Raw genomic sequence first — 15,841 nt, forward strand, 5'->3', positions numbered from 1 at the left:
AGGTAGCCTCCCACCAAAAGAAATTGCTAATTGGAAAGCAGTGCCACCTGGTGGAGGATGCGGACCATGCAAGCAAGCAGATGTTATTTCCCACTGACCTAACTTAGAGAAAATTGAACAGAAGACAGAAAACATTTGAGATTGTAAGCCTGTGCCCAAAACCTTAAAGAATGCAGGCAGCTGGCCATAAAAGTAATTTGAGCAGTCTTCTCTTTCAGCCTTTGCCATCTAAGTATATTATAAGCATCTTACGAGCGTGGATGGTACTTGATGGTTTCCTTTGCACTTTCCTCATTGGTCAGCCCAACTGTGAAGGGCATGGGATCGTCTTCCCTATTTTACAGATGGGGAACTCGGGGTTCAGAGGGGTTAAGTGCCACAGACACACCAGTGATGGAAGCCAGGCCCCAGGTTCCCATTAACGCCCACCTCTCTAGCCGCTGTCTGCCCCACAGGTAGCTTTGCGGCTGACCCAAGGACTGTGACCTTTTTAAACCATATAAAATGATAGAGACGCATGGACGTAACAACCATGCGGCCTCTGGATTTCTGAGAGAGGACTAGGCCGGGCCTAGTCAGTCAGAATGTCTCTTTTCTGTGTCTCTGTTGAAGGGTTTGAAGACATGGGATGAGGGCAAGTTTCCAGAGATGGGAATCCTCAGGACTCTTAGAACTAGGCCTTAAGCACTTGTCTGTCTCAGGTAAGTTCAAGGAGCAGCACATCCAAGGTTGAAACGGGCACAAACCTCCTCTGTGGGAACACTGAGTTTTGCATTACAAACGGTACTATCCCCAGGCGTCTTGATAAATCGAACATAAAGTGAATATTCCGTTAGTTTTGAGACTTCAGAACTTAAGAAATGAAGTAGCAGGGCAAGCAGAAAGGACACGTAACTGCTGATATTTTTAAAGCTCTGATATTCACATACAGATTTTCCCAAGCACTCCTTCTACCAGCCACCACCACTCAGAAACACTCCCAAGGCCAGAAGGATGGTGGCAAAGTCACCTTCAAGCAGGGACAGTGATACACACACGCACCCCAAAAGCCCTTCTGAATGCTGAGAATGCCAGCAGGTGAGCTAGTGGTTACTCAGTGCTCATTCTTGTCAGCGTGTCAGGGTTGGGTCGTGTGTGTGACGTAACTCAGTTGTGCACTGGACGCCTTCATCAGGTGAGCTTGTGTAAGAGGTGGCACCCATCGTGGCTTTGTTCCCAGCACCCACCCGCAATACACATGATCTTTCTCAGGCTTATTTACAGAAGGGGATAACATTCACTTTGTGGAATAGCAACAAGGATTAAATCTGGCAAAATACATAAAGCACTCAATGTGTGGGTGCTCGGTAAATTCGTATTGGTAGCTAAGACCTTAATTAGCTAATACGCATTAGAGGCCAGGTGCTATTAGCTCATTTCAGCCTCAAAACAGCCTTATGAGGTAGGTACTCTGCCCCATTTTACAGTTGGGGAAATTGAGGCACAAAGGCTAAGTAAGTATCCAAGGATACAGAGCAATTAAGCAACAGGGCTGGGATAGGAGCCCAATGCTCTGTAACCACTGGGCTACGCGCTTCTCCTTGGTGCCCCTGTCCTGGGACTTCTGTAGGCATTCACTATGATGGTACAGGGGGTCCTGTGCTGGGATTAGGCGAGGGGGACTCTCAGGCAGGCTCTGCCGTGTCATCTTGAACAGCTGGCCCTCATGGACCTTTATTTTTCTTACCCAAAAGCTGGGTGGATGGTCGGTAAAGGGTGGTAGAAATTGAACTAAATGATCTCAAAATTCTGTGACTTGAAGCTTGCTTTTTCACTTTAAATGATTTATCAAGATTTTATCATTCTTTAACTTTACATTTATTTTTTTTTTAACTGATTTGAAGTCCTTACTGAGTGTGGCCAGGAACACAAAAACCAGCTGTCACCATATGCCTGTGGGAGGGAAAATGTCTTCCGGGTCCTTAGTGAGAGCGGCGAGAACAGACCTCACGTGGGCCTGGCAGTCACTAGATGGCAGCGTGCACAGAGTTCTGGCTGTACGCCGTCTCGCTGAAGAGCGGTTTCTGTCTCTCCTTTCCACTATCATAAACTTTCTGGGCCTTTCTTTACTTGTATTGATAAAGTTTTCTTTTGCGGGGACCTTTCAGTCAAAAAATAAAGCTCATATACTGAGTCTTGCCCTGAAGGACTCAGGCGTAGCTCGCAGATTGGTGACAGAGGGATGGGCAAACTGCGGCCCATAGCTAAGAGTGGTTTTTACATCTTTAAATGGTTGAAAAAGAAACGAGGAATAATTTTGCATGACACATGAAAATTATATGAAATTCAAATTTCAGTGTCTACTGTAAACTTTATTGGAACACAGCCACTCTCATTGGTTTATGTGTTGTTATGGCTGCTTTCACCCTATAATGGCAAAAGTGAGTAGTTAACAACAGAGACCATGTGGCCCTCAAAGCTTGAAATATTTACTCTCTGACCCTTTATGGAAAAAGCTAGCTGACCCCTGACATATGTCAACCTTATCTGAATAAAGATGCACTTTCCGGCAGCCTTTAGGCCCCAGTGCTATGTGAGTGTAGGAGTTTGCACTCTGTTCTTTTTGGTGCTGTGTTTTCTTAGCACAATAAATAGCATCTGGTGCTTGAGTAGAACGTGTGCACAGTCAGCCATTTAGCAAACATTTCTTTGCTAAGACTGGGAGCTCGGAGTGTTAGGAGCATAACCAGCTACAACAGGGCAGCAAGCGGGGGGATCACAGTGAGTGGAGAGTGAACTCTGCCTGCGGGGAATTGGGGAAGGGTTTTGAAAGGCCACAGCATGCTAACTGGGCCAAGAATGAAGTGAGAGATTCCTTAGTGAAGAGGTGAGAGATGGCAGAGAAAACAGCATCATCGAAGATGTATCTCAGCAAAGCCCTACTGTGGAATGTGTTGGGTGGGGAGATAAGAAAGCAGGTAGTGCCAGCCAGAGCTGGGAGGACTGGGCAAGGCGGGGCTGGGATAGGGAGCAGGGCGTGAAGACAGGTGGGTACAGACCCAGTGTTGACCTGGGAGGGAGGCAGGAGAAGGAGATTTGAAGGAGAAAAGTGTGAGTTCTTTTGCTCATGCTGAATTTGTGGTACTTGAGCACATCTGAGAGTGTGGTGTTTCTCAAAGTGCGCGCGGCCCTGGGTCACCTGCAGCAGAATTACCTGAAGGGCTTCAATAAAACCACGGATCCCTCGGCTCGCCCTCCCCCAAACACAGAAGTTCCCAGAATGTTTGTGGGCAGAGCCATCAAAGAAGGTTGAGAATGAGAATTCAGAGATACTGGAGAAGATCGAGAGAGAATGTGCCCTGAAGACCAAAGAAAAATTTCAAGAATGAAATAGTCATTGCCGCACGTAGTGGAGATAAGGAAGCATGGCCAGTGAGTTTGACCATCACGAGGTCACTGGTGACTTGAAGACGACAGTTATGAGGGGGGTGGTGCAGAGTGGGGCGGGGGATTGCGAGCAGAGCTGGAGGAAGACGCCCAGACGCCCAGATGAGAATGTGCAGATGGAGCCGACACCGCCGGCACGTTATAAATGGGCGGGAAAAGGAAAGTCAGCTGATGGCCTCCCTCTTCTCAGTGAAACCAGGGGAGGCCGGGGCTTGAGGAGAGGAGCCGAGGTCTGGAAGTGCTGCTTGGAATGGGAGCCAAAGGGCACCAAGTTGACCCTGAGAGTCCACCGAGGTTGGAACTATTCCTTTGAGGTGTGGCCGATTGCTCAGCATGCATTGGGAAATTTTTATAATGGTGTAGGAAGCAGAGGCATGGAGAAGGGTTCGGTCGATTAGGGGTGGAGATCTGAGGGTTCCCTGCAAAGATTTTGGGTTGATTTCACTGCCCTGGCTAATTCACCGGCCTCCGTGGGGCTTTCCTTTCTCCTCTTCCATCACTCTCCCGTGAAGTCGGCGCCCACAGCGGCTCTGGGCCTGGTCCCCAGGATCCGGTTGCCTCCCGACCGCCTCAGCCTTCTCTTGAGCAGCTCTTGGTCTCTCCCCAGCCTCCAGGGCATGGTTCCCAGGGTAAGGCCCAGGAGACCCAGACCTTGTCACAAGTCACTACTAAATCTCTGGTACCTCACAGCGGTCAAACAAGCCAGAGACAGAAGAGAGGACCCCTGGCCACCAGAGGGGCTGTTTTTTTACACAGAGTGTACATCACGCAGCAAGCCAACCTTGATGCCTGAGCAGCTGAGGCCTCCAGGAAACTGCATCTGGACTACGCTAATGTGGATTTACAGAAATAAGAAAAGGTAAGTGGCGGAAATCTGCCTCTCACCACCTCGGGAGTGAGGGGAGGGAGGGCAGTTGGCTAAACATAAGAGCATGAATTCGATTTCTGGGGCAATGTTTAAACCGCTAGGACAAGCACTTCAGAAGGATCTATTTACTAACAAATAAATGCTGTTATAATTCTACTCTCTTTTTTGGGAGGTCCCTGGACAACCCTTTAACCTCAGTCTAGTTGCTAATTTTTTTGAAGAGGGTATAATATAGTGGTTCTCGGCATAGACTTGTTTGAATCCTAAGGCTGCCGCTCGGGCTGGGGCTCTGAGCCAGTTCCCTTACCTGTAAGAAAGATTCTAAGAGTGTCTGCCCTCAGGGCTGTGTGAGGTTAATACCTTCAGATATGGTGCCTGACATACGGGGAGCACAACATGTCATTATATTTCCTTTAAAAACGTTTCCTTATTTAAAACCCGCCTTCCTATTTTAGGGCTTGTCAAAATTAGGAATGCCTGCCTTCTTTGGGTTAGACTGGGCTTTGTTCTTCATGTTAGCTGTTTCCATTTTATATAGTCGTAATCATTTTATACATGCATTTTATACCTTTCTTTTTTGTAATTGATGAGCCAGTATTGATACTTTATTACTAACTAAAGTCCACAGTTTATATTAGGATTGACTTTTTGTGTTGTACATTCTGTGGGTTTTGGGAAATGTATGATGACATGTATCCACCATTATAGTATCAGACAGAGTAGTTTCACTGCCCTAAAAATCCCCTGTGCTCTGCCTATTCATCCCCTCTCCCTCCCAACCTTTTGCAACCGCTGACCATTTTATTGTCTCCATAGCTTTGCCTTTTCCAGAATGTCATGTAGTTGGAATCATACAGTTTGTGGCCTTTTCAGATTGGCTTCTTTCACTTAGCAATTTAAGCTTCCTCCATGTCTTTTTATGGCTCATTTCTTTTTTTACTGAACAATCCACTGTATGGCTGTACCATAGTTTCTTAATCCATTCACCTACTGAAGGACATCTTGGTTGCTTCCAGGTTTTGACAATTGTGAGTAAAGCTACTCTGAACATCTGTGTACAAGTTTTTGTGTGGACATAAGTTTTCGACTTATTTGGGTAGATACCAAGGAGTGCAATTGCTGGGTCATATGGTAAGATGTATTTAGTTTTGTAAGAAACTGCCAGACTGTCTTCCCAAGTGGCTGTCTGTACCATTCTGCATTCCCACCAGCAGTGAATGGGAGTTCCTGTTGCTCCACATCCTCACCAGCATTTGGTCTTGTCAGTGTTTTATATTTCAGCCATTCTAGGAGGTGTGTAGTAGCATCTTATTGTTGTGTGCATTTGCATTTCTTTAATGACATATGATGTGGAGCATCTTTTCCTGTGCTTACTTGTCATCCTTTTTGGTGAGGTGTCTGTTCACATCTTTTGCTGATTTTTTAAAATTGAGTTGTTTGTTTTCTTATTGTTGATTTTTAAGATTTGTGCATTTTGGATACCAGTCCTTTGTCAGATTGTGTTTTGCAAATATTTTCTCTTTGGCTTCATTCTTTTAATGCTTTGTTCTTTTTATTACAATGAAATGGAAATGTGGGGACACCAAGGGACAGAAACCAGTCAGAAGGTTTCACCGTGTCTCTATTCTTATCAGAGGCAACAGCAGACAGCCTCCAGTGGTACTTCCTTGTGCTTTCAGCAACGTGCCGGAAACGCATTCCCCACTGGTTGCCAAGTCCTCAGCCCAGAGCTGGCACTGCTCACTTGGCAGTGGGGATGGACCCTGGGGGCTTCCAAGTCCCTCCCTTGTAGGGACAACCAGGCACTTTCAGGGGGCTGGGCCACTGCTGACCCATTATGTTACTTGCCCAGAGGACAAACGTTGTGGGCCCACAGTGACATCCCCTCATAACTTCTTCAACCGTGTTTGGGACACAAAGGACTGAGTTCCTCCCCAGTGTATTTATAGAGACAGGCACAGTCAAAGAAGAAGTAAGCTGCTTTCTAACCTCAGGCTCCAGGCAGCGGGTGCAGGTGTTGCCTGTTGCTCCCCCGTGCAGATGTGTCTCTGACTGGAACACACACAAGACCTTGGCAGGGCCTTGGTGGAACAGCAGACAATAGTCCAGACTATTAACCCTGTCTGCTTCCCGCAGGATGGAAAATCACCCCATGGCAGTGGAAGGGAAGTCCAGCCCCACGGAGGGGCTTTTCCTGCATGGGAGTCTCCAGAACACTCCTCCCACCCCACCCACCTCATGATAGATTGATGCGAGGTCCTAGTGCTTCAGAATTGCTAAGTATCTTCTCCGGAGATCAGTAGTAAAATATACATCTTTCTGGCCATATTGAGAAACATGGCAAGGAGGAAGCGAACTACTCTCGAGTGTCTATGACCCCAGTGAAAATAAGTCATTGTGCCAAGTTCTGAATCCCAGTTTCCTCTTAAATCAGACTTTCCACCTAACAGAACGTGGAGGTGTGTTTGCTCTGGCAAAGATGGTGGTAATTCTTGATTGAGAACAGTTGGAAGAGGCCCTTCAAGTCGAGTGACAGTGGGTCACGGCGCTTCTCCCAGTGCTATCCAAGGCCCACCTGGGGAGCCTGTGGAATGCAGACTCCTGCGCCCAGCCCCACTGACAGAATACCTGGTGGAGGGCCTGGGAGTATGCATTTCACAAGCCCCCGGGCCATTCAGATGCACATCGATTTTGAAAATCACAAAGTGAGAAGTACAAACTTTAAAGGCCTAAAAACCTAATTTAGATCTTGACTCTGTCACCCGGTAGCCTAGCCGTGTGACTTTGGACAGATATTTAAATGCCTTAATTCTTATCTGCAAAATGGGAATAATAGTGATGGGGCTGTGAAGAGACCGTCCGGTGCCTGCACAGCCACCAAATGTACTGAAGCTGAAGTGTTTGAAACGGGCACTAAAACACATGAGAGCTCCTCTGAAGAAGAGATAGGGGTTCAGAAAGGATACCGTGTCTACCTCCTCGGCTGCTGTGTTCTGTTTTGTTTTACATGAAGTAATAATGACGACTAGCTTTTACTGAGTCCTTCTCATGTCCCAGGCATTATCCTAAGCACTTCCATGTATAATTCCATCCTCAAACAATCCTAGGAAACAGGTATAATTATGATACCCATTTTATAGATGAAGAAACTGAGACAAGGAAAGGCTAAGCAACTTGCCCATGGTCATATAGCTAGTAAGTTGCTAAGTCAGGATTTGAACGTGGGGCCTCAGAGCCTGGAGCTGTCCTGTCTCCTTAGGCCTCTAGCCCTTAAAGACCTGATAATAAACTGATAGAGAAAATTGAAATCCACTCACTGAGAAACAGTGGAAGTTTAACTCCTCTTCAGCAGCCACATGGTAAGAATGTTTAAATTATTATTCTGGAGCCTAAGGCAGAGCAAAAAGTTTTCTCTGGTGAGGTTTACAAAGAGTATCCTTTCTGAGATGCTCACAGTCTAAACCTGAGGAGTCCAGTTTGGTAGCCATTAGCCACAGAGCGTTGTTTAAATTTAAATTAGTCAATCAATAGAATAGAACAGAAAATCCAGATGTAGACCTACACATATACCAAAAACCGATTTTCAACAAAGTGCAATGGTGATTCAATGGAGAAAGGATAGTCTTTTCAACAAATGGTACTGAAACAATTGGATATCCATATGCAAAAAACTGAACATCAATTCCTACCTTGCACCATATACAAAAGTTAACTCAAAATGGGCCATAGATCTAAATGTAAAAGCAAAAACTATAAAACTTATAGATGAAAACACAGGAAAAAAACCTTTGTGACTTTGGGTTAGAGAAAGATTTCTTAGATGCTACACTGAAAACCTGATGCATAAGAGAATAAATTAATAAATTCATCAGAATTAAAACTCTACTCTTTGAAAAACATTGTTAAGAAAATAAGACAAGCTGTCAACTGGGAGAAAATATTTACACATCATGTATTTGATAAGGGACTTGTATCTAGACTATGAAAGAACCCTCAAAACTCAATAATAAGAAAACAACGTAATAAAAAAATGGGCAAAAGATATGAACACTTCACCAAAGAAGATATACTAATGTTAAATAAGCCCGTGAAAAGATGCTCAACATCATTAGACATTAGAGAAATGCAAATTAAAACCAAAATTAGATACCGCTAGCCACCCATGAGGATGGCTAAAATTAAAAAGTCTCACCATAGCAGATGTTGGCGAGGGCATGGAGGAATAGGCAGGAATGTAAAATGGTACAACCACTTAGGAAAAGTTTGCCAGTTTCTTAACAAGTTAAACACAGGATCTCGCCTACACCTACCAGGATCCAGCCATTCTACTTTCAGGAGTTTATCCAAGAGAAATGTCTACACAAAGATTTGTGCAAGAATGTTCATAGCAGCTTTATTTATTTGTTCATAGCCAACAAATGGAAACAACCTCCGTTTCCATCAACAGGTGAAACTGTAGTATCTCCAAACAATGGAATATTATTCAGCAATAAAAAGAAACAGAGACACACATGATGGATGAATCTCAAAATAATTTTCCTGAGTGTAAGAAGACAGACAAAAAAAGAGTACAGACTGCATGATTCCATTTACATAATGCAAACTAATCTCTCATGACAGAAAGCAGGTCAATGGTTGCCTGAGTTTGGGGGACAAGGATGGAGGAGTTATGAAGGGACATGAGGAAATTTTTGGACATGATTGTTATGGTCACTATCTTGATTGTGGTCATAGTTTCACAGGTTTATACTTTATGTTCAGTTCATTGATGTGTTTTTTATACCTCAAAATAGCTGATAAATTTTTAAATGTTTAAATAAAATTTAAAATTCAGATCCTCAGTCACACTAGCCGTATTTCAAGTGCTCAGTAGCCACGTGTGGCTGTAACCGGACTGAAGAGTCCGATCGCCCAGGTTCTTGGTCAGCGTAAGAGAGGAAGTCAGACACCGACGCAACAGCAACAGCAAGCAAGCAAAGATTTATGAGAGGAAAGGTCAGATACGCTCCAAGTGAGGAGCGGGCAGTGCCAGAGAACGCATCTGCCTCGTGTCTTGGGTTAGTTTTATTTTTATTTGGGCTGTTTAGAGGGAATTAGTATTATCTGGTTATCCGCCAATAATGGTTTTCCTCCACCCCACACATCAGGAGGAGGAGTTCTTGACCTTTTAGGGGAATCTCCGGAACGGTCATGGCAGTCATCCCCGGCGGAAGGGGGCTAATGCATATGGAATTTGTACGTAAATTAAAGAAAGGTCAATGTCCTCTAGAGGTGTAGAGCAGAAGGCTTTGTATGTGTTGTTTGTGCCCTTGTTATCTTTATCATTGTGGTTGAAGGTCTCAGACTCTGGAGGCAGCGCCAGGCGCGTCTCAGTTCCCCTTTATCTGTATCTTGTGGGATGCCGGCAAGACGCTTCTTTGATGAAGTGAGGTCTCCAGCTGTGATTCCACTGCTGATGTCTGGATGCCAGTAAGACACTCCATTGATGGAGCAAGGTCTCCAGCTATGATCCCCTGCACATGTCTACCTAGCTACCTATCTCATGGCCAGTGGCTACTGTATCGGATACGAACATTTCCATCATAGCAGAAAGTTCATTGAATAGTGCTGTTCCAGGCTGGCAGGGAGTTCTAACAAAAAAGAATGTTTCTTTTGGCCAAAGTGCCCACTGCTCTTTTTGTCTACAGAGCAAAATGGATGATGGAGGGGAGGGACATTTGTCAAGCAATCATCTGCCATCAGGACAGGCCATTAGAAAGGGGCCAGGTGGCAGGTGCTGCTGCAGGTTGGGGAAAGGAGGCGGGCTCTGAGGTTGGGGAGACCTCCTGAGGGAAAGCTGGGTAGGTCCTGCTAAATGAATTGGGAAGAGAAGAGGGAGGAGAGAGAAGAGAGGGAAGGGAGAATGAGGGGCACAGGAGGTGGGACTGATAAATGATGGAATCATAGAAAGTTCCAGCACCTCTAGCAATCTTTTGGTTCAAACTGGATGAGGGAAATGAAGCCCAGAGATGGGAAGGGATGGACCCAGGTCTCATCAGTATTCAAGAGAAAAGCCAGAGCCAGGAGGGTCCAGGTCTCCTGATGTCAGGAATCCAGGTTTTAATGATTAGAGAAATAAGTAGAAATTATAATTGAGCAACTAGCAACGTTAAACATGCCTATTTCCTTGGCTGTACCAATGCAGAGCACTGCTATCTTGCTTTCTAGTCGCCCTCCTCAAACTGGGGGCACCCCTAGTAATCTTCCTATTTAGTGTGAACACTGGGGTCTTCACCCCTTTGTGGCCTGGGGACGCCACAGCCCCTTCTCAGAATGACGTTTTTAGGCGCGTCAAATCACATACATAGAATTACAAAGAAAACCAATGGTGATGAAAGACAGTTTTGTACCCAGAACCTTACGGTATGGGACCCCTAATGTAACTGCAAGGGGAACGAGGCCACGCATTGAATCTGTTTTGACAATTTGACAATTCTCACCCCAGACTTCCAGCAAAGAGTTTGACTTCCCTAGAAATCGGCCCTTTTTTGGATGAACGGAAGGGATCCATACGACAAGAGGACCGCGAAGAAAGGCCGGGCCTCCTGCCCTCCCAGATTCGGGCCTCTACTGTGAATGAGTTGGCCCTCCAGCGCCCCCTCCCCAAATATAAATATTTGAAAATAAACATCCAACAAAAATGTGTTGGGGGCGAGCCCTCAGTGTTGTGCTGGGATGAGACCCTCACTTGGAACCTCACCTGGAACAGGGGGTGTCGCGTAGGGTTTGATGGCGCAGGGACTGGAGGAGGAGGAGGGGGCGGCCTGGGGGCAGCTTGCGGGCGCTGGGTGGGGTCACGTCCACAGCTCCAAGGAGGTCCCACGGGGGCCGCTCGCTTGGCGAATGCCAAACCCCGGACCTCGGAGAAGGCTTCCCGGGACCCTCGGCCAAGCCGTGTGACCGGCGGGCCCACAGCCCCGATCCCCGAGCCCAGATCCCGGAGCCTGACCGCCGCGCGCACCTGCAGTCTCCGCCCGCGCTAGGGGGCGTCCGTGGGGGGTTTCGCGTCCACTTCCGCCCCGTTTGCAGACGGGCTGTCCTCGGGCCCCCGGGAGCTGCCGGGCTAGCGGATTGCCCGGCTCCGGGGCCCCTCCGCGGCCTCTGTCCCCGGGCCACGTGGACACCCTTCTTCGCTTCTCCAAGCCTCTTTTAGGAACTAAAGAGGCGCCCAGAGGATCCTACCCCGGCGCGCCGCCCCCTAGGGGTGTTTTAATGCCAAGGCTGAGGGTGCTAAATGTCCTGAAAAACGCGTGCGACAGCCAGACACCACCCAGGATTGTCCCTCTCCGAAGCCACAGGGCCCCGAGAGGAGGACCCAGCCCCGCTGCCAGCGCACACGAAGTCCACATGGGCCCGGAGGCCCAGGGTGACCGAGTCCCCCGGCCCGGCGCCACCGCAGAGGCCGCGCGTCTCCATCCAGGCTCCGGCTGTGTCTCCAGCGGCCTGCACCGCGTCCTGAGCGCGCGGCCCTGAACAGCCGCCGGGGAAAGGGAGGCTCCAACCCCATCAGCTCCCCCTCGCTGCGTAGATATGTGCGGGTCTGGAGGAAGGCAAGAAACGGTCCTTTCCAAGAGGCTCAACGCAGGGCTTTCCCAGGGTTGGTGGCCTAGAAAGTGCCCATCTGTTGCCTTCAACTGGTTCCCCAACGCCTCAGCTGGAATGCGTCCTTGAGCGCAGGCTGTCAGGCACCCCAGAAGACCAGGAAAACTTTACCTTTGGATCATCTTCTCCTCTCTTTCTGCAGCCCCCAGGATCCTAATCCCATCTGCTTCAGGCGGGGATCCTCAGCTTGTGGTTCCATCATGAATTGAGAAGGGAGAGAGATTCGGACCTGGAACTATCCGCAAAGGCAGCAGTGTCTGTATATAAAATGACTCGGTAAATGTCAAATGAAGGAATGAAGTGAGGAACCATCGCCCCCCACGGTTCCCTGTGTTCTTCCTGGAATCAAGAAGTGACCGTCCTATGGGTGGTTCTGGGACCACAGCCCTGATGAGAAGTTATGAGGGCCTTACACCCCGTGGATTTTTTTTCCTCTTGAGACTAGCAAAGGACCTGCAAAACCATTAACTTCCTTAGAACAAGCAGCTGCAAAAGCAGGAAGCAACACTCTGAAAGCAAAAAAAGGCCTCATTTATTTATTTTTAAAATGACACGTAAAATATGACGACATGGTAAAAAACAGAAATTTTTTTTTTTAAGTGTAAGTTAAAATCCCTGGTCCAGAGCCCCAATCTTAATTCTCTCCCCAGGGATAACCACTGTTAAATGGGTGCGGGACCAGCCTCATCCCACTGCCCCTCACCCTCTGCCCTCCACCTGCGGGTCCCTGTGTTCTTCACCAGGAGACTGTCCCATGGGCAGCCCTTTGTGCTTGTCGTTTCCTCTACCTGCAAAGGCCACCTGCCCTTTCTCTTCTTTTTGGGGGAGGGGTGTTTTATTTTATTTTTTTTTTAAGATATAACATTTGTATAGTGAAGTGCACAAACCTTAAAGTATTCAGCTCAGTGAATTTCTGCATAATTGTTTACATACATATTCACCCAGGTCAAGATATAGAATATTTCCAGCATGCTGGAAGGCTCCCTCATGCCTCCCCCGTTAGTACACCCCCAGAGGTAACCACTATTCTGACTCCATCACCAGAGATTCCCTTTGTTCCTATAAATGACCTAAGGTTCTTTTGTGTCTCAAGCACCTTCTGTGGGAGCTCATTCCCGTCTCCAGGTCTCAGCTCAAATGTCACCTCCTCTCCCACTCCTTCCGATAGCATTATAGTGTTCCTTTCCTTCAGAGCGCGTCATAGTTTGCAATTTCTGTGTTTGTTTACTTGTTTACTGCTTGTCTCCCCAGCTGGAATGTCAGTGTCCTCTCCTCTTCACTGCTGCCTCCTGAACCCCTGGTGCAGCGGCGAGCATATGTAGCCGATCAAGAAATATTTAGTCAATGAATGAATATGTGTGTGAATGAAAGGAAGAAATGCCCCAGGTATCAATTTGTACAATCCTGAGTCAAAAACTAATTACAGTTGTCCAAACACCAGCCTGTGCCTGAGGCCTCTGCGCTTCTTGTTACAAAGACAATATTCACCAAATTCAAATGTGAAGACTTAGAAATACTGGAGTTGTTCCAGACTGCCTGGAAGCAAAAAGTGGGCTCATTCTCACCCTCTGTCACAGGACTGTTTTCTCCACCAAGACCCGGCTTTCACTTTATACTCTTGAATCAGTGTTTTATAAAACAACTCCACTTTCGCTACATAAAAAGACTCTCAACAGTGGAGTCTCTATTGGAGTGATAGAGGAAGATGTTTTTAAAACTTCCTTTATATTTTGTCATGTTTCAAAAATGAGCACATAAAAAGTTTTTAAAAATTAAAAACAATTTTAATTGTGGTAAATACACATAACATAAAGTTTATCATCTTAACCATTTATTAAGTGTACATACAGTGCAGTGGTGTTAAGTACATTCACGTTGTTGTGCAACCAGTCTCCAGAACTCTTCATCTTGTAAAACCGAAACTTCGTGCCCATTAAACAACAGCCTCCCATTTCCCTCTCCCGCCGTCCCCTCGTAACCATCATTCTACTATCCGTCTCTATGAATTTGACTACTCTAGGGACCTCATGGAAGTAGAGTTTGTAAAATATAGTATTCGTCTTAGTGACTGACTTATTTCACTTGGCATAATGTCTTCAAGATTCATCCATGTTGTCGCATGTGTCAGAATTTCCTTCCTTTTTCAGCCTGAATAATATTCCATTGTATACATATACCACATTTTGTTTATTCATGCATCAGCCGATGGACACTTGGGTTGCTTCCACCTTTTGGCTATTGCGAATAAAGCTGCTGTGAACGTGGGTGTACGGATATCTCTTAGAGACCCTGCTTTCAATTCTTTTGGGTATGTATCCAGAAGTAGAATTGCTGGATCATACAATAATTATATTTTTAATTTTTTGAGTAACTGCCATGCTGTTTTCCACAGCATCTGCATCATTTTACATTCCCACCAGCACTGCACAAGGCTTCCATTTTCTCCACATCCTCACCAACACTTGATATTTTCTGATTTTTTGATAGTAGCCATGCTAATGGGTGTGAGGTGGTATCTCATGGTGGTTTTCATTTGCATTTCTCTAATGATGTTCAGAGTATCTTTTCATGTGCTTGTTGGCCATTTGTACATCTTCTTTGGAGAAATGTTTATTCAAGTCATGTGCTCAGTTTTTAATCAATTTGTTTGTTTTTGTTGTTGTGTTTGAGTTCTGAACACATATTACTTTTAAAATCAGAAAAGAATTTTATTTTATGAAGAAAGGGGGAAAGACCATACAGAAAGCCAATTAAGAGAGTGCAGTGGTTAAAACTTTGGGCTCTGAAATTACAACATTCAGTCACCATAATTATTGAGCACCTACTGTACAAGTCAGGGTAGGCTGACTGCTCTAACACACGGCCCTAAAAGCTCATGACCTGATACAATAAAAGTATTGCTTGCTTACTTCAAGTCCAATGTGGTCTGAGGCGGAGGTGGTGGAAGGGTGGGAATTACGAAGGGACAATAGCTCTGCATCATGTAGTCATTTAGGGACCTAGGCTGCATCCATCCAGTGACGCAGGACATCCTCAACATGTGGCCTCCAAGGTCGCCATGGGAGGAGGTAAAAGGGTAACTTTTTATGGATCAGTCTTTGCCTGTGTTACATCAACCTAAAATTGTAATACAGCCCCACCCGCTACAAAGGAGACTGGGAAACATCCTTTTCCTGTGTGCCCAGAAAGAAAGGAAATTGCATTGTCTCTGCCACAGTAGACCCCTTTGGTCACCAAACCATCTCACTCTTCTTCTCCTACACAGACACACTCATCTTTCACTTGGGAGACAATTCAAAGTTGCATCCTGGATCTGCAGGTCAAGCACCTTCTTCTCCCTCAGCAGGTATCAATTCTATGTTCTGATAACCAATGAACAAAAGGGATAAGTTGTCTGCCTCCCACTCCAACACACAACATACAGTGGCGAAATAGAAATGACAAAATTTCCATTGAGAAAAGGGAGGGTGCAGTAGCCCCTGGTCTGTAGAAGTGACTCCTTCTCATGAGACAGGCTTCGTGAGTGTTCCCTGCCCCGGCAGGGGGAAGTTCCCTGATTAGGTTCTGCTCTGACCTCTGAAGGACACTCCCTCTCCATTTTCTCTATGGCTTCTGCCTTCACCTCAGAGGAGTTTCTTCTTTTTCATTATCTTCCCTGACGACACCTGACATGTTCCTTGGGGAGTAAGCCCTTCTCCTTGGCACTGTCCAGTTCTGGGAGCTTTCTTCCAGCTCATGGAACCCAAAGGGTTTTAAGTCTACCGTAATCAAAGACGTTTTAGGGTGACTTCATGATTTCTCTGGCAATAATTTTCTCAGAAACTTAGTAGGCTTAGTGACATAGGGAAAACTCTGGAAAGGATAGGTTTGAGATGCCTGCTAGAACTCTACTCAGAGATGTGGACT

This window comes from Diceros bicornis, chromosome 16, assembly GCF_020826845.1.
Source record: "Diceros bicornis minor isolate mBicDic1 chromosome 16, mDicBic1.mat.cur, whole genome shotgun sequence".
NCBI classification, from domain to species: Eukaryota; Metazoa; Chordata; class Mammalia; order Perissodactyla; family Rhinocerotidae; genus Diceros; species Diceros bicornis.